At 38.4% G+C, this 24,284-nt stretch overlaps 1 protein-coding gene across 5 annotated transcripts in view; it reads left to right on the forward strand.

Moving 5' to 3' along the window:
- Positions 1 to 24,284, forward strand: part of SLC7A3 (solute carrier family 7 member 3) — a 156,432-nt gene that overhangs the window by 41,221 nt on the left and 90,927 nt on the right. The gene's annotated exons all lie outside the window — the stretch shown is intronic.

Below are 24,284 nucleotides of genomic sequence, written 5' to 3' on the forward strand. Positions count from 1 at the left end.
CTTCTGAAAATAGCATATAGTTGGATCTTGTTTTTTTTAATCCATCTGACAACAACTGCCTTTTTTATTGGATTGTTTCATCTATTCACATTTAATGATATTATTGATACAGTTGGATTATATCTGCCATTTTAGTTTTTATTTTCTCTATGGTTCATCTCTGTTTTTGTTTCTCCAGTCTTCCTTTTCTACTTTGTTTTGAATTGTGAATATTTTCTAGTGTAACACTTTCTTTTTTTAAAAAGAATCTTTATTTTTATTTATTTATTTATTTATTTATTTATTTATTTATAATAGTCAGAATTTCGTCTTAAAAAGATAATTGTGATGGGTGGGAGTGAAGAGCCTTGGCCAAGATCCAAGCCTGGAAGACTGGTGAGGATACAGTTGTTCTATCATGTACAAGATGATGAGGACCTAAACTAGAGCGGTTGTGAGGTTGGAGAGGATGGATTCTAGAGATCTTCAGGAGAGTAGACTAAAACCTTAGTGAAAGGGGCAGCTGGCTGGCTCAGTCTGTGGAGCATGCGACTCTTGATCTCGGGGTCATGAGTTCAAGCCCCACGTTGGACATAGAGCTTACTTAAAAAAAACCCAAAACCTTAGTGGGAAATAAGATGTGTATGTTGGTAGCAGTACTGTTAAGTAAGAGGATGACTTAGAGGTTTCTGGCTTGACCTAAGAGGAAAAATGGTACCACCAACTGAGACAAGGAATATAGGAGGAAGAGGCTTGGTGATGAGGGTGACAATAAGTTCAGTTTCAGACATGTTTAGGAGCCTTTAAGAACAGGCATTAATCAGGTAGTAGGTTATGAGATGTTGAAGTTCAGGGGAGAGATGAAGGCAGGAAGTAGACATTTAAAAACTGTCAGCATTTAGGTAATTGTTAAAAGCATGGGATTTATGAGATTGCTTAGGGTGATTATAACGAGAGGGATAAGCTAAGGTTGGTTCCCAAGGGAATGTTTAGAGGTTGAATTAAGAAATAGGCCAGAAAGGAGATTTCTATCCTTGATTCTTTTTTTAAAAATCTTATTTACACATTCTCTATGAGAAATCTCACATATAGCAGTGACTTTAAGTACCTTTTTTTCAAGATCCATCTTAGTATTTCTTTCTTTTTTAAAATTATAATCACCCAGTGCTCATAATGACAAGTGCACTCCTTAATCCTCATCTCCTATTTCGCCCATACCACACCACCTCCCCTCCGGTAACCATCAGTTTATCCTCTATAGTTAAGAGTCTGTTTCTTGGTTTGCCTCTCTCTCCCTTTTCCCCCTATGCTCCTTTGTTTTGTTCCTTAAATTCCACATATAAGTGAAATCATATAGCATTTGTCTTTCTTTGATTGACTTATTTCACTTAGCATAATACTCTCTAGCTTCATCCACGTCATTGCAAATGGCAAGCTTTCATTCTTTTTTATGGCTGAATAATATTCCATTATACATATATACCTTCTCTTCTTTATCCATTGATCAGTCAGTGGACACGGGCTGGTTCCATAATTTAGCTATCATAGGTAATGCTGCTATAGGGGCGCCTGGGTGGCTCAGTCGGTTAAGCATCTGCCTTTAGCTCAGGTCATGATCCTGGAGTCCCAGGATCGAGCCCTATGTCAGGCTCCCTGCTCAGCAGTGAGTGCTTCCCTCTCCTTCTGCCCCTCTCCACTGCTCATGCTCCCTCTCTCTCTCTCACACACTCTCTCAAATAAATAAAGAAAATCTTTTAAAAAAGATAATGCTGCTATGGACATTGAGGTGCATGTATCCCTTCGAATTTGTATTTTTGTACTCTGGGTAAATATCTAGTAGTGCAATTGCTGGGTCATAGGGTGGTTTTATTTTTAATTTTCTGAGGGACTGCCATACTGTTTTCCAGAGTGGCTGTACCAGTTTGCATTCCCACCAACAATGCAAGAGGGTTCTCCTTTCTCCATATCCTTGCCAACATCTGTTGTTTCTTGTGTTCTTGATTTGAGCCATTCTGACAGGTGTGAGGTGATAGCTCATTGTAGTTTTTTTTAAGACTTTATTTTTTTAAGTAATCTCCACACCCAGTGTGGGGCTCGAACTCACAACCCCATGATCGAGAGTTGCATACTCCACCGACTGAGCCAGCCAGGCACCCTGATAGCTCATTGTAGTTTTGATTTTCATTTCCCTGATTATAAGTGATGATGAGCATCTTTTCATGTGTCTGTTGGCCATGTGTAGGTCTTCTTTGGAGAAATGTCTGTTCATGTCTTCTGTCCATTTTTAAATTAGATTATTTGTTTTTTGGTACTGAGTTCTTCATATATTTTGGATACTAACCCTGTCCTGGATGTATCATTTGCAAATATGTTTTCCCATTCCATAGGTTGCCTTTTAGTTTTGTTGACTGTTTCTTTCACTGTGCAGAAGCTTTTTATTTTGGTGTAATCCCAATGGTTTATTTTTGCTTTTGTTTTCCTTGCCTCAGGGGACCTGTCTAGAAAAAAAGTTGCTATCTTTTTCCTATTCTAGCTTTCTCCTACATTGTGCTGTAGTGGCTATCTTACTGATCATTTCTTTGCTTAAAAGTCTCTGTTTGTGGAGCACCTGGGTGGATCAGTCAGTTAAGCATCCAACTCTTGATTTGGGCTCAGGGCATGATCTCAGGGTCCTGGGATTGAGCCCCGCATCAGGCTCCTTGTTCATTGGGGAATCTGAGGATTCTCTCCCTCTCCCTCTGGCCCTCCACTGCTTGTGCTTGTGTGTGTGCACGCTCTCTATCTTGCTCAAAAAAAAAAAAACACCTTTGTTCATGTTCCTCAAAAAGTTAAACACAGAATTACCATATGACTCAGAAGTTCCATTCCTAGGTATATATTCAAGAGAATTGAAAACAGGTTTTCAAATGAAAACTTGTACATGACTGTTCATAACAGCATTATTAATCATAGTCAAGAAGTGGAAACAACACGTATGTCCATCAACTACTGAACAGGTTGGACAAAATGTGGTATATCCATACAGTGGAACGGTGTTCAGCCAAAACAGGGAATGAATGAAGAACTGATACAGGATACAACATGGATCAAGTAAACCTAAACCTAAGTGAAAGAAGCCAGACAGAAAAAAGCCTCATGCTGTGTGATTCCATTTATATGAAATACTTACAGTAGACAAATCCTTAGAGACAGAAAGCAAATTAGTGGTTGCCTGGAGCTTAGGGATAAGGGAGCAATGGAGAGTGACTGCTTAAGGGGCACATGGTTTCTTTTTGAGTGATGAAGTGTTCTGAAATTGGATAGTGGTGATAGTTTTACAACAAAGTGAATGTACTAGAAGCTATTGAATTGTACACCTTAAAAATGGTTAAAATGGTGAATTTTATGTTATGTGAATTTTACCTCAATTTAAAAAAACTCCATTGTTTCTCTGTTACATACAGGATAAAGTTTAAATTCTTTAACTTGGAATGCAAGGTCTCTAGTCTCAATACATATGCACTTCCTCTCACAAATATTCTAAACATAACTGAATGTAAAACTTCCCTTTTATATCTCTGTGTCTTTACATATGCTGTTCCCTCAGCCTAGAATACTAGTGTTCTTCTATTCCACTGGGCAAATTTGTACTCATTTTAGAATATTCTTCTAAAATGTTGCCCTTATGCAAACCAAGAAATAGACTTTGTTAAGATTATTTATTTATTTATTTATTTATTTATTTATTTATTTATTTACAGAGTGTGTGCTCAAGCAGAGGAGGGGCAGAGGAAGAGGGAGAGAGAATCTCAAGCAGACTCCCCGCTGAGTGCAGAGCCTGACACAGGGCTCAATCTCACGACTCTGAGATCATGGCCCCAGCTGAAATCTAGAGTAGGATGCCCAACTGACTGAGCTATCCAGGTGCCCCAAGAAATAGACCCTTTTTTGGGGGGGGTATTTTATTTTTATTTTTTTATTTTTATAATTTTTATTTTGTTATATTAGTCACCATACAGTACATCCCCAGTTTTTGATGCAATGTTCCATGATTCATTATTTGCATATAACACCCAGTGCACCATGCAATATGTGCCCTCCTTAATACTCATCACCGGCCTATCCCAATCCCCCAGCCTCCTCCCCTCTGAAGGCCTCAGTTTGTTTCCCAGAGTCCACAGTCTCTCATGGTTCATTCTCCCTTCTGTTTACCCCCCCTTTCTTTATCCCTTTCTTCCCCTACTGATCATTCTAGTTCTTATGTTCCATAGATGAGAGAAATCATATGATAGTTGTCTTTCTCTGCTTGACTTACTTCACTTAGCATAATCTCCTCCAGTCCCGTTCATGTTGCTGCAAATATTGTGTAATCATTCTTTCTGATGGCTGAGTAATATTCCATTGTGTATATGGACCACATCTTCTTAATCCAGTCATCTGTTGAAGGGCATCTCAGCTCCTTCCACAATTTAGCTATTGTGGACAGTGCTGCTATGAACATTGGGGTGCACATGGCCCTTCTCTTTACTATGTCTGTATCTTTGGGGTAAATACCCAGTAGTGCAATTGCTGGATCATAGGTTAGCTCAATTTTTAACTTTTTAAGGGACCTCCACACTGTTTTCCAAAGTGGCTGTACCAACTTGCATTCCCACCAACAGTGTAAAAAGGATCCCCTTTCTCCACAACCTCTCCAACATTTGTTGTTTCCTGCCTTGTCCATTTTTGCCATTCTAACTGGCGTAAGGTGGTATCACAGTGTGGTTTTGATTTGAATTTCCCTGATGACTAATGATTTTGAACATTTTTTCCTGTGTCTGTTAGCCATTTGTATGTCTTCATTGGAAAAGTGTCTGTTCGTATCTTCTGCCCATTTTTTGATTTGATTATTTGTTTCACATGTATTGAGTTTGAGAAGTTCTTTGTAGATCTTGGATACCAGTCTTTTATCTGTAGTGTCATTTGCAAATATATTCTCCCATTCCGTGGGCTGCCTCGTAGTTTTTTTGACTGTTTCCTTGGCTGTGCAGAAGCTTTTGATCTTGATGAAGTCCCACAAGTTCATTTTTTCTTTTTTTTCTCTTGCCTTTGGGGATGTATCATGAAAAAGGTTGCTGTGGCCAATGTCAAAGAGGTTGCAGCCTATGTTCTCCTCTAGGATTTTGATGAATCCCTGTCTCACATCGAGGTCTTTCATCCATTTGGAGTTTATCTTTGTGTATGGTGTGAGAGAGTGGTCAAGTTTCATTCTTTTGCATGTAGCTGTCCAATTTTCCCAGCACCATTTATTGAAGAGACTATCTTTTTTCCACTTGATGTTTTTTCCTGCTTTATCAAAGATTAGTTGCCCAAAAAGCCGAGGGTCCATTTCTGGGTTCTCTGTTCTGTTCCATTAGTCTATGTGTCTGTCTTTGTGCCAGTACCCTGCTGTCTTTGTGATCACAGCTTTGTAGTACAGCTTGAAATCTGGCAATGTGATGCCCCCAGCTTTGTTTTTCCTTTTCAACAATTCCTTGGTGGTTCAGGGCCTTTTCTGGTTCCACACAAAAAATTAAGGGCTGTTTGTTCCAGCTCTTTGAAAAATGTCATTGGTATTTTGATCGGGATGGCATTGAAAGTGTAGATTGCTCTGGGTAGCATAGACATTTTAACTATGTTAATTCTTCTGATCCATGAGGATGGAATATTTTTCCATCTTTTTGTGTCTTCTTCAATGTCTTTCAAGAGTGATTTGTAGTTTCTAGAACATAGATCCTTTATGTCTCTGGTTAAGTTAATTCCGAGATAACATATGATTTTTGGTGCTATTGTAAATGGAATGGTTTCCCTAATTTCTCTTTCTTCAGTCTCATTGTTCGTGTATAGAAATGCAACTGATTTCTGAGCATTGATTTCATATCCGCCACATTACTGAATTGCTCTATAAGTTCCAGTAGTTTGGGGGTGGAGTCTTTTGGGTTTTCTATATAGAGTATCATGTCATCTGCGAAGAGAGACAGTTTGACTTCTTCTTTGCCAATTTGGATACCTTTTACCCCTTTTTGTTGTCTGATTGCTGTTGCAAGGACTTCTAGTCCTATGTTGAATAATAATGGCGAGAGTGGGCATCTTTGTCGTGTTCCTGATCTTAAGGGAAAGGCTTTCAGCTTTTCCCCATTAAGAATGATATTCACTGTAGACTTTTCATAGACGGTTTTTATGAAATTGAGGAATGTACCCTCTATCCCTACACTCTGAAGGGTTTTAATCAGGAAAGGATGCTGTATTTTGTCAAATGTTTTTTCTGCATCAGTTGAGAGGATCATTCTTTTCTTGTTGATATAATCTATCACACCGATCGATTTGTGAATGTTGAACCACCCTTGCATCCCAGGGATGAATCCCACTTGGTCATGATGGATAATCCTTTTAATGTACTGTTGGATCCTATTAGCTAAGATCTTGTTGAGAATTTTGGCATCCATATTCATCAGGGAAATCGGTCCGTAATTCTCCTTTTTGATGGGGTCTTTGCCTGGTTTGGGGATCAAGGTAATACTGGCCTCATAGAATGAGTTTCGTAGTTTTCCTTCTGTTTCTATTTTTTTGAAACAGCTGCAGGAGAATAGGTATTATTTATTCTTTAAATGTTTGGTAGAATTCCCCAGGGAATCCGTCAGGCCCTGGACTCTTGTTTTTGGGGAGGTTTTTGATCACTGCTTCAATCTCTTCGTAATTAATCGGTCTGTTTAAAAAATCAATTTCTTCCTGTTTCAGTCTTGGTAGTTTATAGGTTTCCAGGAAGGCATCCCTTTCTTCCAGGTTGTTTAATTTATTGGCATAAAGCTGTTGATAAACGTTTCTAATGATCCTTCCTATTTCATTGGTTTTGGTTGTGATCTCTCCCCTTTCATTCCTAATTTTATTAAGTTGGGTCCTTTCTCTATTCTTTTGAATAAGTCTGGCCAGTGGCTTATCGATCTTATTTATTCTTTCAAAGAACCAGCTTCTAGTTCTGTTGATCTGCTCTACTGTGCTCCTGGTTTCTAATTCATTGATCTCTGCTCTAATCTTGATCACCTGCCTTCTCGTGCGTGGGTTAGGCCTGTTCTGTTCCAGCTCCAGCTTCTTGAGGTGAGAATATAAAAACTGCATTTTAGATTTTTCTATTCTTCTGAGTGAGGCTGGATGGCTATGTATTTTCCCCATAGGTCCGCCTTTGCAGTGTCCCATAGGTTTTGGACTGATGTGTTTTCATTGTCATTGGTCTCCAAAAATTGTTTAAACTGATTTTTAATTTCCTGGTTTACCCAATTATTCTTGAGCAGGATGGTTCTCAGTTTCCAAGTGTTTTAGTTTCTTCCAAATTTTTCCTTGTGATTGAGTTCCAGTTTCAAAGCATTGTGGTCTGAGAATATGCAGGGAATAATCTCAGTCTTTTGGTATCGGTTGAGGCCTGTTTTATGACCCACGAAACAGACTCTTAACTGTAGAGAACAAACTGATGGTTACCAAAGGGGAGGTTGCTGGAAGAATGGGTTAAATAGGTGATGGGGTTTAAGGAGTGCACTTGTGATGAGTACCAGATGTTATATGGAAGTACTGAATCACTATATTGTACACCTGAAACTCATATCATACTGTATATTAACTAACTGGAATTTAAATAAAATCTTTTTTTTAAAAGATTTTATTTATTTATTTGACAGAGATAGAGACAGCCAGCGAGAGAGGGAACACAAGCAGGGGGAGTGGGAGAGGAAGAAGCAGGCTCATAGTGGAGGAGCCTGATGTGGGGCTCGATCCCAGAACGCCGGGATCACACCCTGAGCCGAAGGCAGACGCTTAACCGCTGTGCCACCCAGGCGCCCCTAAATAAAATCTTTAAAAAAGTATTGCCCTCATGTGAAGTTTTCCCTAGCTACCCCAGGCACACTTAATTGTTCCCTGGTTTATGTTCCCGTAGCACTTTATTTGTATTTCTGTACTAGCACTTAGCTTAAATGTTTTGTACCTTTTGTCAGTTAATATATCTGTTTCCCATTTGCTAAGTGAATTTCACACTTTGTTGGAGGTTATAGATGATAGAATATAAACTGGACTTTTTCTAAAAAATGCACATATATGCATATATTTACACAGTTTTCATGTAATTTCAGGGTCCATGAACCTCCCAGAGGACATGTACAGACCCACATATCTTCATTAGAATCATCTAGAATGCTTGTTTAAACCCCCAGTTACTGAATCAGGATCTTTGGAGGTGGGCCCCAAAGATTTTGAACAATCCCCCTAGGTGATAACTTTTATCCACTAAACTTTGAAAACCCCTGTCCTAGGTCATGGGTCCCCACCATGACAGAGTTTTTAAGGTGAAGAGTAGATCTCATTAATCTTTGTATCTTACTAATCCTAAAATCTCATGCTATGATAGAGAACAGAACATGAAAGGGATCATTTCCAGCCATGGTGGTCAGAAAAGATAGCAATAGGAGATGAGAATGTTTTGGCCCTTGGCAAATAGGTAGGTTTTCAGTAGGGGATGGGAAACATTGCAGACACTGAGACTGGCAAAGGCAAAGAAGAGTACCTAGAAAGAGCTACTGGTCGGATAGTGGAAAATGCAATTGGAGAAGAGGTTTATTTAGTTATTAAATAGTTATTGCTCTCTCACAATGTACAAGACACTATGCAGCATGTTGAGAATAAAAATATGAATAGGACATGGCTTTTGCTGTTAAGCGATAAAGAATATCTTGTAGAAGGGGTAGCAAACATAGAAAATGTAATAAAGTATAACAATGGAGAGTGAGATTAGAGACATCTCCAGTGAAGGTAATTAAATGGAGACAGAGAATGAGTAAGCATTTACAAAGTGTACAAGGTCAGGAAGGGCATTTCAGGAAGACATTAAATTACCCAGGCATGCTGTGGTAAAACAGCATGGCCCACTCTTGTAACTGAAAATAGATTGTATAGCTGAACTGAAGGTATGGAATAAGGAATTGATAGAAGATGAAGTTGGATAGGTAGGCAGGGGTCAGAGCAGAAAAGGGCCTCGCATGCCAAACCGTGAGGTATAATTGGTAGCCACTGAGGAGTTTTAAAGGGGAAAGTGAACTGTGTTTTAGACAGCTGGTTACATTGTGAAGACTACACCGTGTAGGGGGAAGATCAAAGGAAAGGAGACAAGTTTAGAAGGCTGTTGGAATTGTCTCAAGGGAGAAATGAGGTCCTGAACAAAAGAGAGGAAGTGATAGATTCAGAGAGGTATTTCTGAAGAATTGATAGGCCTTTGCTGACAAAGTGAATAAGGGGGTATAAGAGGAGTTAAGGGCTTAAAGCCTTAAAGGGCTCTGGTGTGGGAGCCTAGGTCAATGGTGAGACCATTAACTAAAAATGAGACTATTGGTAGTAAAACAAGTTTGGAGAGGGGTGACAGTGACATAGTAATTGCTGACATTTACTGAGAACTCACTGTGTGGCAGGCACTATACTAAGTACTTTTTAAAAAGATTTTATTTATTTATTTGAGAGAAGAAAAGAGAGGGAGAGAGATAGAACAAGAACAGTGTGGGGAGGCGCAGAGGGGGAGGGAGAAGCGGACTCTCCGCTGAGCAGGGAGCCCAACTCGGGGCTCCATCATAGGAGCCCAAGATCATGACCTGAGCTGAAAGCAGACACTTCAACAATTGAGCCACCCAGGTGCCCCTATACTAAGTGCTTTATATGTACTTGCTCATTTAATTCTCACAACAACCTTAAATAAGGTAGGTAGTAGTATACTAGTATTTACGAAGTAGGCAGAGAATGAGGAGACAGTGAAGGAGATTGAGTTTATGTTCATTAAATATTATGAATTTTGTTCTTGTGAATTTATATACCCATCAGCTTGGGAAAATACTTACCCAGGTTCTTTATGCGGAGTGCTATGCCAGGTACTTTGGGAGCTATCTGTAGTGTCAGATAACTTGTGTGCTCAAGGTTACAGTAATTGGAAAAAACATCACAAAAGAGGTGGGACTAGGGTGGGTTATTAAGAAAGGGTTTAGATACAGAAAGAGGTGATGGGAAGGCCTTCGAAGAAGAGGAAACAGTATGAAGAAAGGTATGAAGATGGGAATGTGCCTGGTGTGATCCAGGAAGAGTGAGGAGGAAATTGGTGTAACAGTATTGGCAGTTACAAGTGTGAGAGTGACAGGAAATAAGGTAGTATTGTGTTGGTAAAAGGAGAGCAGACAATGGAAGACCCGAAATTAAGCTGAAGAGTTCTCACCTGATGCAGCTAGAGAGCTATTGAGGTTCCTTGAGCAAGAGCGTGGCATGATGAAAGATTTTTTCAATAGCTGTGTATGAGATATACTGGAAACAGTAAAGGGAGACCAGCTAGAAATCTGTCATGTCATGGTGATCATGTTATGAAGCAATGAGATCCTGGACGGTAGTGGCCCCAATAGCATTGAAGAAGAAAGTATAAATGTGACACGTTATGATGGGATAAATGAGAGAACTGTTTTTGAACCCTGTATCCAAAGATGAGGCCAAGACTTTTACCTAAAAGACGGGAAGAATTGTGATACCACAGACAGGAATGGGATATTTGAGAAGGGGAGCCAAGTGTTAGGATAAATAATCTATACTAAATTACTAAAAATTCAAAATAGCTGTGGCTTTGGGTAAGATCATGATTTCTCTGAATTTATTATTTTCCTAAGATACAACCAGGAACTAGAAAATATTAGAATTCCATATATTTTTGTATAATGTCATTCATTTATTCACTCAACACTTATTTATTTGCAGTCTGGTGAGATTAGAGTGAGAGAGTTTGGCACAGTAGGGGTTCAGTTGCAGATGGGCTAGAAAGAAAGAAGTTCATCAAGGAGGACGGTGCCTGATGTTTTGAGGAAATTTGTCTTTATTTTGTAAGTAACAGGGAGCCATCAAAAGGCTTTTGAGCCAAAAGGGAAACGTAATCAGATGTTTTCTTCAGCACTAGACTTTTAGTTTCTTGTGGGCAGTAACTATTATTATTTGTCTTTGAGCTAGTCAGTAGGGGTGACATATTGCCTTTTGTTTATTAAACATCTATTATGGGCCAGGTACTGTGCTGAAGTTTTAGTGGTAAGTAGCAGAACCATGTGCTACTCTCAAACAACAAATAAAAATGCACCCAGAATCTATTTCTCTCCATTTCTACTGCTACCACCCTAGTCCCAGTTGACCAGTTCTGTCTGGATTATTTTAATAGCCTAGTGTCCCTGCTTCCACTTTTGCCCTTCTACAGTTCATTTTCTCAGAGTAGATAGCTAATCTTTTCAAAAGAGGAAGGACTTAAGCTTCTGGTTATGGTGGAGTAAGAAGGACCGAATTTACCCTTTGGCCTTAACTGCAAAGCTACACAAAATATATGAGACAACAGTTCAGAGAGAGGGAATCTACCTAGCTCCTAGCAGTCTCTCTGAGTTTAGGAGACAGAGTTGAGAATTCAAGAAAGCTGAAGTGGCTAACATATGCAGGGCACAGCACCAAAAAGAAGAGACCTTTAAAGAAAGATTGAGAGAGAGGGAGAGGGAGAGATTGAGAGGAAAGGGAGAGAAAGAGAAAGAGAGAGAGAAAGAGGGAATATTGCCTCATAGTGGAGACCAATTAGCTGTAAACTAAAGGTTGCTGTGGTCCTGCCTAACAAAACTTCAGAGAAAGCTCAAAAGGATTAAACTGTTTATGAGTAACTTAAGCATATCCTAAAACAAATCTCAAATGTATTTGAAGGAGCAATAAAGAAAAGAACCCAGCACCCAACAATATAAAATCCACAATGCCTTGCATCTTTTTTTTTTTAAGATTTTATATATTTGACAGAGAGAGACACAGCGAGAGAGGGAACATAAGCAAGGGGGAGTGGGAGAGGGAGAAGCAGGCTTCCCATTGAGCAGGGAGCCCCATGCAGGGCTCGATCCCAGGACCCTGGGATCATGACCTGAGCCGAAGGCAGACGCTTAACGACTGAGGCACCCAGGCGCCCCACACAATGCCTTGCGTCTAATAACAAATGATCAGGTATACAAAGCAGGAAAATATGAGCAAAATCAATCAACAAATACAGACCCAGAAATAACACAGATGATAGAATTAGTAGATAAGGACAGTAAAACAGTTATTATGAATATATTCTACTTGTTCAAAAATGTAGAGGAAAACATGATCACGTGATCGTGTTGAGAGGGACATGGAGGATATAAAAGACTGAAATTAAACTTCTAGAAATGAGGGGTGCCTGGGTGGCTCAGTCAGTTGAGTGTCTGCCTTTGGCTCAGGTCATGATCCCAGGGTCCTGGGATCAGGTCCCGCATGGGGCCCCTTGCTCCTCTTGGAGCCTGCTTCTCCCTCTGCCTGTCACTCCCCCTGCTTGTGCACGCTCCCCCCACCTCTGACAAATAAATAAAATCTTTAAAAAAAGGAAGACTTCCTAGAAGAGATGATGACCAACCTGTGTTTTGAAGGCAAGGTAAGAGTTAGCTAAGTGAAATATTACAGGAAAAGGGATTCTAGGCAAAGGGACAGAAACGAGAGATCCTGGCCCATTCAGGGATCTGCAAATAATTCAGTATGACTGGAGTAAAGAGTGGTGAGGGAGAGAGCAGTTAGAAATGAGTCTGGGGAGAGTCAGGGGCTAGACCAGGAAGAGTATTGCAGGTCCCGTTATGCCAAGGTATTTGGACTTCATTCTGAAGCTATGGGAAACCACTGAAGGACTATAAGTTGAGTAGTCACGGTCAAGTTTTCACTTTAGAAAATTTAATCCTGTGGCCATGTGAAAGCTGCACTGGTAGAGGAGACAAAACTGGAAGCATGAAGACCAGGTAGGTAGCTACTAGAATAATTCAGGTAAAAAATTTCAGAGCTTGAATCTACACAAGGGCTGTGAAGATAGGGAGATGGGAGCTGTTTTAAAAAATTATTTTAAAAACATTTTTAAGCATTTAAAAATTTTTATTATTGGGGGCGCCTGGGTGGCACAGCGGTTGGGCGTCTGCCTTCGGCTCAGGGCGTGGTCCTGGAGTTATGGGATCGAGCCCCACATCAGGCTCTTCCGCTGTGAGCCTGCTTCTTCCTCTCCCACTCCCCCTGCTTGTGTTCCCTCTCTCGCTGGCTGTCTCTATCTCTGTCAAATAAATAAATAAAATCTTTAAAAAAAATTTTTTTATTATTGAAGTATAGGAGATGGAGAAAGATTTGAGAGACATTCAAAATCAAGTCAAGAAGCTTCCAGAAGACTACATGTGGGGACTAATTGAGACAGATGGAAAGGGTGAATTCTCTTCTCCAGACTTGAGAACCATTCACTGAACAAAGAATTTTGGAGAACAAGATTTGAGATTTGTGGGGGATGGGGAAGACGATAAAATCACTTTTGTAGGGACGCCAGGGTGGCCCAGTCGGTTAAGCGTCTGCCTTCGGCTCAGGTCCTGATCCCAGGGTCCTGGGAATGAGTCCTGCATCAGGCTCCTTGCTCTGCAGGGAGCCTGCTTCTCCCTCTGCCTGCCTCTATCTCTCTCTCTCTCTCTCTGACAAATAAATAAACAAAATCTTTTTTAAAAATCACTTTTGTGTATGTTGAATTTGAGAGCCTGTGGGATATAGAGATGTATACTAGATACTTGGATATATGGTTTAAAATTTATGAGAGCTGGAATTTTTCAGTTCAGAGCTGTTAGTTGAAGCCATGGAAATTGATACAGTCATTTGATGAGAATTTGGATAATGAGACCAGAAGAGGATTGAGGATAAGACCTAGAAGAACACAGACATGTAAGGGGGAGGTGAGGCAGAGGAAATGGAAAGATAAAAGAAGGATTGGCCAGTAAAGTAGGAGAAAGGCTAGGAAAGCACAGTATCCATCACCACCCAGTCTTTCAGGGCAGTGCTTCTCAGTATTTTATGTCCTACCAATCATCATAAAAGAACCTGGGTTTAGGGGCACCTGGGTGGATCTGTCCATTAAGCATCTGCCTTCAGCTCAGGCCCTGATCTCAGGGTCCTGAGATGGAGCCCTGAGCCCCAGTCAGGCTCTCTGCTCAGTGGGGAGTCTGCTTCTCCCTCTCCCACTGTGTTCTCCCTCCCTCTCTCCCTCCCTCTCTGTCTCAAATAAAACAGAAGAACCTGGGTATGTAAGAAGCAGAGACCTCTTTTTGAAGGACAAGTATATGTTTACAGCATTCTGTTACGTTTCATTTTTAGGTGAAAAATATTTATTCATTTTACTTTTCAAATTGTGAAATATACATAGAGAATGTTCATACAGTGTTTATTTACAGTTTAACAAACAATTATAAAATGAATGCCTGTATAACCACTACTCAGAGCCAGAATAAAATATTACTAGCACTCCAGAAGTTCACTGTATGCTCTCCCCTCCTCCACTGAGGTAACTTACAGTAAGATTAAAAAAAAAACAAATTTTATTTATATTTGTTCTAGTTTTATTGAGAGAGAATTGACGTACAGCATGGTATAAGTTTTAGGTGTGCAGCATAATGATTTGACTTACCTGTATTGTGAAATTATTACTCAACTAATGAATCGTTGAACACTATATCAAAAACTAATGATGGCTAATAATATGTTGGCTAATTGAACATAATAAAAAAATTATTACCACACTAATTTTAGTTAACATCCATCTACTCCTATAAATACAAAAAAAGAAAAAGAAAAATATGGGTTATTTTCCCCTTGTGATGAGAACTCTTAGGATTTACTCTCTTTAACAACTTTCAAATATACCCTACAACAGTGTTAGCTGTAGTCATCATGTTGTACCTTACATCCCTACTACTTATTTGTCTTATAACTGAAGTTTATACCTTTTGACTGACCACCTCCCTCCAGCTCCCCCGCCTGTGGTAACCACAGATCTGCCCTTTCTTTCTATGAGTTTGATTTTTTTTGTTTAGTTTTGTTAGATTGCACATATAAGTAAGGTCATACAGTATTTGTCTTTCTCAGACTGACTTACTTCACAACATAATGCCCTCAAGGCCCATCCGTGTTGTTACAAATGGCAGGATTTCCTTGTGTTTTTCTATGGCTGAATAATATTCCTCTCTCTCTCTCTCTCTCTCTCTCTCTCTCTGTGTTTGTATCACATTTTCTTTATCCATTGTTTCCATGTCTTGGCTATTGTAAATAATGCTGCTTTGAACATGAGGTTACAGATATCTTTTTGACATAATGAAAAACTTTGTATTTTGAAATAATTAAGACTTACAGAAAAGTTATAAAAATAGTGTATATAATACCTTATATGTGGAATGCCTGGGCGGCTCAGTCGGTTAAGCGTCTGCCTTCGGCTCAGGTCATGATCCCAGGGTCCTGGGATTGAGCCCCATGTCAGGCTCCTTGCTCAATGGGAAGCCTGCTTCTCCCTCTGCCTGCCGCTCTACCTGCTTGTGCTCTCTCTCTGATGAATAAATAAATTAATTGAAAAAATAATAATACCTTGTATGTTTCAGTGAGATTCCCCAGATGTAAATATTTAAGCACATTTGTTTTATCTTTCCCCCCTCCCTCCTTTTCCTCCTCTCTTCTCTCTCTCTCTACAATTATTTCTGATTCACACAAATTGCAGACATAATGCCCCTCTACCCCTAAATATGTCAGAGCATTTTTCCTAAAAAAAAAAAAGACATTCTCTTATATAACTATAGTACAATGATCAAAATCAGGAAATTAATATCAACACAATGCTCCTATGTAACCTACAGACTTTATTCAAATTTTACCAATTGTCCCACTAATGTCCTTTATAACAAAAGAAAAAAAAAGTCTAGCCCAGGATCCAATCCAGGATAACAAGTTGCATTGAGTTGTCATGTCTCTTTTAGTTTATTTTTTCAAAATTAAGGTAAAATTCAGGGCACCTGGCTGGTTCAGTCATAAAAGCATGCAACTCTTGATCTCGGGGTTGTGAGTACGAGCCCCACTTTGGGTGTAGAGATTACTAAAAAAATAAATAAATAAACTTTAAAAAACAAAAAAATAAAAACAAAAAACCCCAAATTCAAGTAAAATTCACATAACACTGTTTTAAAGGGAATGACCTATTGGCATTTAGTACATTTATAATGCTATGCAACTGCCACCTCTACAGATTCCGAAACATTTGCATTACCCCAAAATAAAATTCCATATACATTAAGCAGTGCCTCTCCATCTGCCTCTCTCCTTCCCCATCCCCCCCAACACCCAGCCTCTGGTGACCACCAGTCTGTTTTCTGTCTCTGTGGATTTGTCATTTTGGACTTTCATACAAATGGAATCATACAATATGTGACCTTTTGTGTCTGGCTTCTTTCACTGAGCATGATGTTTTCAAGGTTCGTCCACATTGTAGCATGTATCACTACTTCATTTCTTTGTATGGTTGAATAATAATCCATTGTTTGGATATACCACATTTTGTTTATCCATTTATTCATTGATGGACATTTGGATTGTTTCCACTTTTAGCTCCTGTGAATAGTGCTGCTATGAACATATCTGTTAAAGGTTATGTTAGAGCACCTGTTTTCAGTTCTTTTGGGTATATACCTAGGAGGGAAATTGCTGGGTCATATAGTCATTTTATGTTTACCCTTTTGAGGAACCATCACATTGAGTTTCTTTTAATCTGGAGCAGTTTCTCAGTCTTTGTTATTCATGACATTGGTATTGTTTTTAGTACATACTAGTTATTTTGTACAATTCCCCTCATTTTGGATTTATCTGATATTTCCACACTGTGAGATTCAAGCTATGCATTTTGGACAGGAATACCACAGAAATAATTTGTGTCCTTCTCAGTGTATAATATCAGGAAGCACATGATACCTGTTTGTGCCATTCCTGGTGACGTTAGCTTTGATCAGATGGTTAAAGTCTACCAGGTTTCTCCACTGTAAAGTTACTATTCTTCCCTTTGCAATAAACAAGTAATACATGATTTAATCTTCTAAATTCACTGGCATGAATGTCACATCACTCTTGTATAGAATCCATTTGCAAATTACTCATTAACATTTTTGCACAGTAAGTTTTTAGTGATATATCACACCTACTATACATATTACGATTACACAGATGGACATAAGGGAGCATGGGTTCTTGGTAATTTTTATTAAAACTCCGAATCCCACTGCACACTGCCATATCCCACTAATGGTGTACAGACTGCTGGTTGAGAGGGAGATTCAAAGAGACAAGATAATTGTAGTGTCAAAGAAACTAAGGAAGGTAAAATTTCTAAGGTAGAAAAGGTGAATAGTATCAAATATTGCAGAGGTAAACTAGTTATTCACCCTTACTAGAACATGTCCATGAGATTTGGGTTTTAAGAGATAGTTGGTGACCTTACTGAGCAGTTTTATTGGAGTGGTATGGTTCAGAAGCCAGTTTATAGTAGGTTGAGTAGTAAGGTAAAGTACAGCCATAAAAGAAGTGATTAATAACTTTGACTACATTACTTTTAAATAATGGTGGCACCTGGGTGGCTCAGTTGGTTAAAGATCTGCCTTTGGCTCAGGTCATGATCCCAGGGTCCTGGGATCTAGTCCCATGTGGGGCTTCCTGCTCAGCAAGGAGTCTGCTTCTCCCTCTCCCTCTGCCACTACCCCTGCTTGTGCTTTCTCAGGTGCTCTTTCTATCTCAAATAAATAAATTCTTTGGAAAAAAACTTCTAAATAACAGAAAATGCCAAAACACCATAAACAAAGTGAAAAGACCAAACTTACAACAAATTCTCCTGGTTTTCAGAGATGTTTGGATTTCAAAGTTACAGATAAGGGATTGAGGACCTGTACAACCTCTCTGGAAAGCAAGATGACACTATATAGTAAAGTTGAAGATGTCCTCACTTTCCCACCATGTAATTCCACTCCTAGTGCAATAGGACTCCACGAGAATGTTCATTATGATATTACTCATAGTAGTGAAAAACTAGAAGCACAAATGTTCATTAGTAAGTGAATGGGTAAATAAATTGTGGTGTAGTCATATGAAAGAATTCTTTATGAAAGTTCATTTAAAATGAATGAACTACAACTATATGTGTAAACAGGGAAAAATCACATTATGAGGAAGCAAAAAAGCAAACTGTGACATGTGCTTGTGATATGCCATATATTCATATGATACCACTGACACAGAGCTAAATCACTCCAAAACTAGTTACTTAAAACAACATTCATTGTGTTTGCTCAAAATGCTGTAGACAGTTTGGGCTAAACTTAGCTGGGCATTTCTTCTGTTGGTCTCGCCTAGGCTCACTCATGCTGTGGCAGTCAGGTTGGTGGGGGCCAGATGATTTAAGATGACCTCACTCACACCTGGCAGTTGGCAGGATTCTAGCCAGGGTGCCTAGATTTTCTTCCATGTGGGCTCTCTAGAAAGTTTGTACCTTTTCAAGATATTTGGCAAAGGGAAAGGGCAATAGGGAAAACAGGCAATAATAGCTAGACAAGAAAACATGGTTGGCAGAGTACTTTTTTTTAAAGATGAACAAAGGCTTGAGAGCATTAATAGGTTGAAGAGAAGGTATCAGTAAATTAGGCTGCTGAAAGAGAAAATTAATTCAAGAAGTACTCTTGGGGTGCCTGGCTGGCTCAGTCAGAAGAACATGTGACTCTTGATCTCAGGGTTGTGAGTTTGAGTCCCATGTTGGGTGTAGACATTACTTAATAAACTCTTAAAAAAAAGAAGTACTCTTGACTTGTATCAAAAAGACAAGAGATAGCAAGCGTGGAGAGGATGTGAAGAAAAGGGAAGTCTTGTATACTGTTGGTGGGGATATAAGCTATTATGGAAAACAGTATGAAGGTTCTTCAAAAAATTAAAAATAGAACTATGATATGATCCAGCAATCCCACTTCTGGGTATATAGCCAAAGGAAATGAAATCAAGGTCTCAAAGAGAGATGTGCACTCCCATGTTCATTGTAGCATTATTCACAGTAGCCACGATATAGAAATTATCTAAGTACCCATCAACAGATGTGTTGGATAAAGGAGATGTGGTATAGATACACAATGAAATATTCAGCCATGAGAAGGAAGGAAATCCTGCCATTTGCAACATTATGCTAAGTATAAGCCAGATAGAGAAAGACGAATACTGTATAATCTCACTTATATGTAGAATAAAAAAAAATGAACTCCCAGAGACAGAGAGTAGAATGGTGGTTGCCAAGGGCCGAGAGGTGGGAGAGATGGGGAGATGTTCGTCAAAGGGTACAGGCATTCAAGTTACAAAATGAGTAAGTTCTGGGCATCTAACATATAGCATCGTGACTATAGTTAATAATACTGTATGGTATACTTGAAGTTTGCGGGGTGCCTGGGTGGCTCAGTCATTAAGCGTCTGCCTTCGGCTCAGGGGCATGATCCCGGAGTCCTGGGATCGAGCCCCACATCAGGCTCCTGCTGGGAGCCTGCTTCTTCCTCTCCCACTCCCCCTGCTTGTGTTCCCTCTCTCGCTGGCTGTCTCTCTCTGTCAAAGAAGTAAATAAAATCTTAAAAAAAAAAAAGAAATTTGCCAAGAGAGTAGATCTTAAGCCTTTTCACCACACCAAAAAAGAAAAGGTAGCTATGTGAAGTGATAGATGCATTAAAATAACCTCATTGTGCTAATCATTTCACAAAGTATACATATATCAAATCATCATGTTGTACACTTTAAATATATACAGTCTTATTTGTCATGCTTCAATAAAGCTGGATTAAAAAAAGAATAATTTAGGGGCACCTGGCTGGCTCAGTCAGAAGACCATGTGACTCATGCTCTCGAGGTGATGACTTTGAGCCCCATGTTGGGTGTAGGGATTACTAAAAATAAATAAACTTAAAAAAATATTTTTGTAAGAATTTACCTTAAAGTAAAAAATTTAAATTGCTCAAACATTTCAAATTGATTACAAAGGTGACATTTTACCAGAACAAATTTACCAACAAATATATAAAACATCAAATATGCCACTAAGTAATATATAGAATTGTTGAATCACTATATTGTACACCTGAAACTAATGTAACACTGTATGTTAACTATACCGGAATTAAAAAGTAAAAATAAAAAAATAAAACATCCTATATGCAAAGCCACCTTTTTAACACAAAAAATTCATATAATATGCCTGTTAAATATTTCTTTAAAAAAAGATTTTATTTATTTATTTGTCAGAGAGATTGAGAGCACAAGCAGGGGGGACGGCAGGCAGAGGGAGAGGCAGGCTCCCCACTGAGCAAGGAGCTCAACGTGGGTCTCGATCCCAGGACTGTGGGATCATGCCCTGAGCTGAAGGCAGACATTTAACCGACTGAGACACCCAGGCATCCCTGTCTGTTAAATACTTCTATCCATTATTCTACAACTTCCCAAATTAAAAGATGTTTACCCATTGAAGAAGGCAGTCACCATACCAGTAAACTGAAGCTATTTACTAGCAGACGCTTGGGCTGAGAGGCTGAGAAATCTTGTTGGAGACACCAGTGGGTAACACTAAATTCTATATATGATTATGTTAATGATTCCATAACTTCGAGGAGGGGATAACTGGATGAAATGATAAGATATGTGGGATTTGCTTTAAAATACTCAAGACTGGGATGACTGGCTGGCTCAGTTGGTAGAGCATGTGACTTTTTATCTCGGGTTTGTAAGTTTGAGCCCCACATTGGGTATAAAGATTGGTTAAAAATAAAATCTTTAAAAAAAATACTCAAGACAAAAAAAAGTTCATCCATAAATATATGCCTAAATATATAAATAGGGGAGTTAGCACCTAGCCCACTTCCCTGGGTTCAATTTTATGTTACATATTTTTTTCTCCCTAAAAGTCTCCATCTCCTACCCAAGTTGATCAATTGAGTTTTGAAATCTTAACATATATTTTATATATATTAACATATGTAAATATCTTTACATAAAAATGTAAATATGTGTAGAAATCTCTAGAGACTCTTAAACTTGGTGCTCCACAGTAATGTCTTTCACATTTAATTTTACGACATAAGACCTGAGGGAGTTGTGCATTCTTTCACATTCATAGGACTGTATAATTCCTTAAGGATCCTTAAAATTAGATCCAACTGGATTTTGGATATTTCACATGGCTTCGTCTGACTCAAGGTCAGAACTTATAGGCTCATTCTACTAATATTCCCCTTGAGTCAGAAGATGTCTCCTGTTGTCTTTAACAGTTTCTATATTCTTCATGATACCAATAAAAGGGTTAATATCAACATGATTGAGTAACAAGCTCAACAGTAATGCTTGACAGTGTTTCTAAATTTTTTATTCTGTGATTGTACTCCCTTTTCTTTTATACTGAAAACCTTGATTCCTAAAATAATATACATCATCACTATTATGTTTATTTATATCTAATACAAGAAAATTGTTAAAGATACAATGTCAGTATGATCAATAATGCTACAAAATAAAGTCCAAAAAATTAAAAAAGAATTCCTGATTTATTTCTCTGTTGATCACTTCATACAAATTCACCTAGTAAATGAAAGGCAATCTTTGTTAAACACTACCAAGTTGTCGGCATTCAATACTTAGAGTTGGATGAATAATGAAAGGATATAGCAAGAAGAAAAAAAACAAGGCAAAACTCAAAAGGCTACAGCCAGAGAGATTTTGGAATTCATTTATACAGTGAACACTAACTGAGCACTTATAATGTGCTAAGCAAGCACCTACAAAGAGTAGAGAAACTTTGTTGCTATCACTATGGATCTTAAAATCCAGAGGATGGCTGAATAATATTCCATCGTATGTATATCCCACTTCTATCCATTCATCCATTAATGGACACTTAGATTGTTTCCATATCTTGGTTATTATGTATGGTGCTGCAATGAACATGGGAATGCAGGTACCTGTTCAATATCTTGTTCTCATTCCTTTGGATATATTCCCAGAAGTGGGATTGCTAGATCAAATAGCAGTTCTATTTTTCGCTTTTTGAGGAAACTCCACGCTGTTTTCCATAGTGGCTGTAACAACTTACATTCTCAACAAGGGTGTACAAAGGTTCCCTTTTCTCTACATTATCATCAACACTTGTCATCTCTTGTCTTTTATATGATACACATTCTAACAGGTGTGAGGTGATACCTCATTGTGGTTTTGATTTGTATGTCTGTGATGATTAGTGATGTGAGTAACTTTTCATGTACTTGTTGGCCACCTGTATGTCTTCTCTGAAAAATGTTCAGTTCCTCTGCCCATTTTTACAATTGGATTTTATTTTTACTATTGAGTTGTAGGAGTTCTTAATATATTTTAGATATTAACCTCTTATCAGATGTATAATTTGCCAATCTTTTCTCCTGTTCAGTAGGTTACCTTGTCATTTTGTTGTTTCTTTTGCTGTGCAGGTTTTTAGTTTGATTAGTTCCACTTGTTGATTTTTGCTTTTGTTGCTTGTGTTCTTGGTGTCATATTGAAAAAACCATTGCCAAGGCCAATGTCAAGGAGCTTTGTCTTCTATGTTTTCTTCTAGGAGCTTTATGGTTTCAGATTACAATTATATCTTTCAGATTATAATTATATCTTTGTATAATATAGGGATCCAATTTCATTCTTCTTCATGTGGACATCCAGTTTTCCCAGCACCACTTATTGGAGAGGCTGTCCTTTCCCCATTGAGTATTCTTGGCTCCCTTGTCAAATATTAGTTCACTATATGTGAGGCTTTATTGTTGGGCTCTTGATTCTGTTCCATTGGTCTATTTTTCTATTCTATTCTATTCTATTCTATTCTATTCTATTCTATTCTATTCTATTCTATTCTATTCTATTCTATTCTATCCTATCCTATCCCATCCCATCCCATCCCATCCCATCCCATCCCATCCCATCCCATCCCATCCCATCCCATCCCATTCTATTCAACCATTTTTATGGCCAGTACTATACTGTTTTGATTACTATAGCTTCGTAGTATATTTTGAAATTGGAAAGTGTGATGCCTCCAGCTTCGTTCTTCTTTCTCAGGATTGCTTTTGCTACTTGGGGTCTTCTGTGGCTCTGTACTAATTTTAGGATTATTTCTATTTCTGTTAAAAATGCCATAGGAATTTTGATAGGGATTGCATTGATTCTATAGATGGCTTTGGGTGGTATAGACATTTCAACAATATTAACTCTTTTATTCCTTGAATATGGCGTATTTTCATTTGTTTATGTCTTCTTCAATTTCTTTCATCAAAGTCTTACAGTTTTCAGTATAGTAGTTTTCTCACCTCCTTGGTTAAATTTATTTCTAAGTATTGCAGTTTTTGATGCTATTGTGAATTGGATTGTTTTCTTTATACATTTTGACATGTTTTATTGCTAGTGTTAGTGTATGGTAATGCACTGTATGTTGATTTACTGAATTTTTTTCTTAGTTCTAACAGTTTTTGGGTGGAGTCCTTAACAATTTTCTCTATATAAAATTACATTATCTACAGACAGAGACAATTTTACTTCTTCTTTTGTAGTTTGGGTGCTTTTTCTGTCTGATTGGTCTGGCTAGGATTTCCAGTATTATGTTGAATAGAAGTGGTGAGAGTGGACATCGTTGCCTTGTTCCTGATCTTAGATGAAAAGCTTTCAACCTTTCACCACTGGATATGATGTTAGCTGTGGGCTTGTCATATATAGCCTTTATTATGTTGAGATATGTTCCTTTATACCTAATTTGTATTTTAATAACTTTTATAATGAAAGGATGGTATAGTTTGTTAAATGGGGTTTTTCAACTATTGAGATGATCATATGATTTTTATCTGTCATTCTATCAATGTGGTATATCACATGGATTTGCATATGCTGAAGCATTGCAGAATTCCAGAGATAAATCACTGTTCATCATGGTGTGTGATCCTTCTAATGCATTGTTGAATTTGGTTTGCTAATATTTTGTTGAGGATTTTTGCATCTATATTCATCAGGGATATTGGCCCGTGATTTTCTTTTCTTGTAGTCTCCTAATCTGGTTTTAGTATCAGGTACTGCTGGCCTCATAAAATGAGTTTGGGAGTGTTCTCTCCTCTTCAATTTTTGGAAGATTTTGAGGGGGATTGGCATTAATTGTTCTTTAAATGTTTGGTAGCATTCACCAGTGAAACCATCTGGCCCTGTGCTTTCTTTGTTGTAAAGTTTTTTTTTTTTTTTAAGATTTAATTTATTCGATAGAGAGAGAGCACACAAGTTGGGGGAGCAGCAGGCAAAGGGAGAAGCAGGCTCCCCACTGAGCAAGGAGCCCGATGAGGGACTCGATCCCAGGAGCCCTGGAATTATGACCTGAGCTGAAGGCA

The sequence above is a fragment of the Ursus americanus genome, chromosome X (genome assembly GCF_024610735.1).
Source record: "Ursus americanus isolate L20-20 chromosome X, mUrsAme1.1.p, whole genome shotgun sequence".
Taxonomy (NCBI): Eukaryota; Metazoa; Chordata; class Mammalia; order Carnivora; family Ursidae; genus Ursus; species Ursus americanus.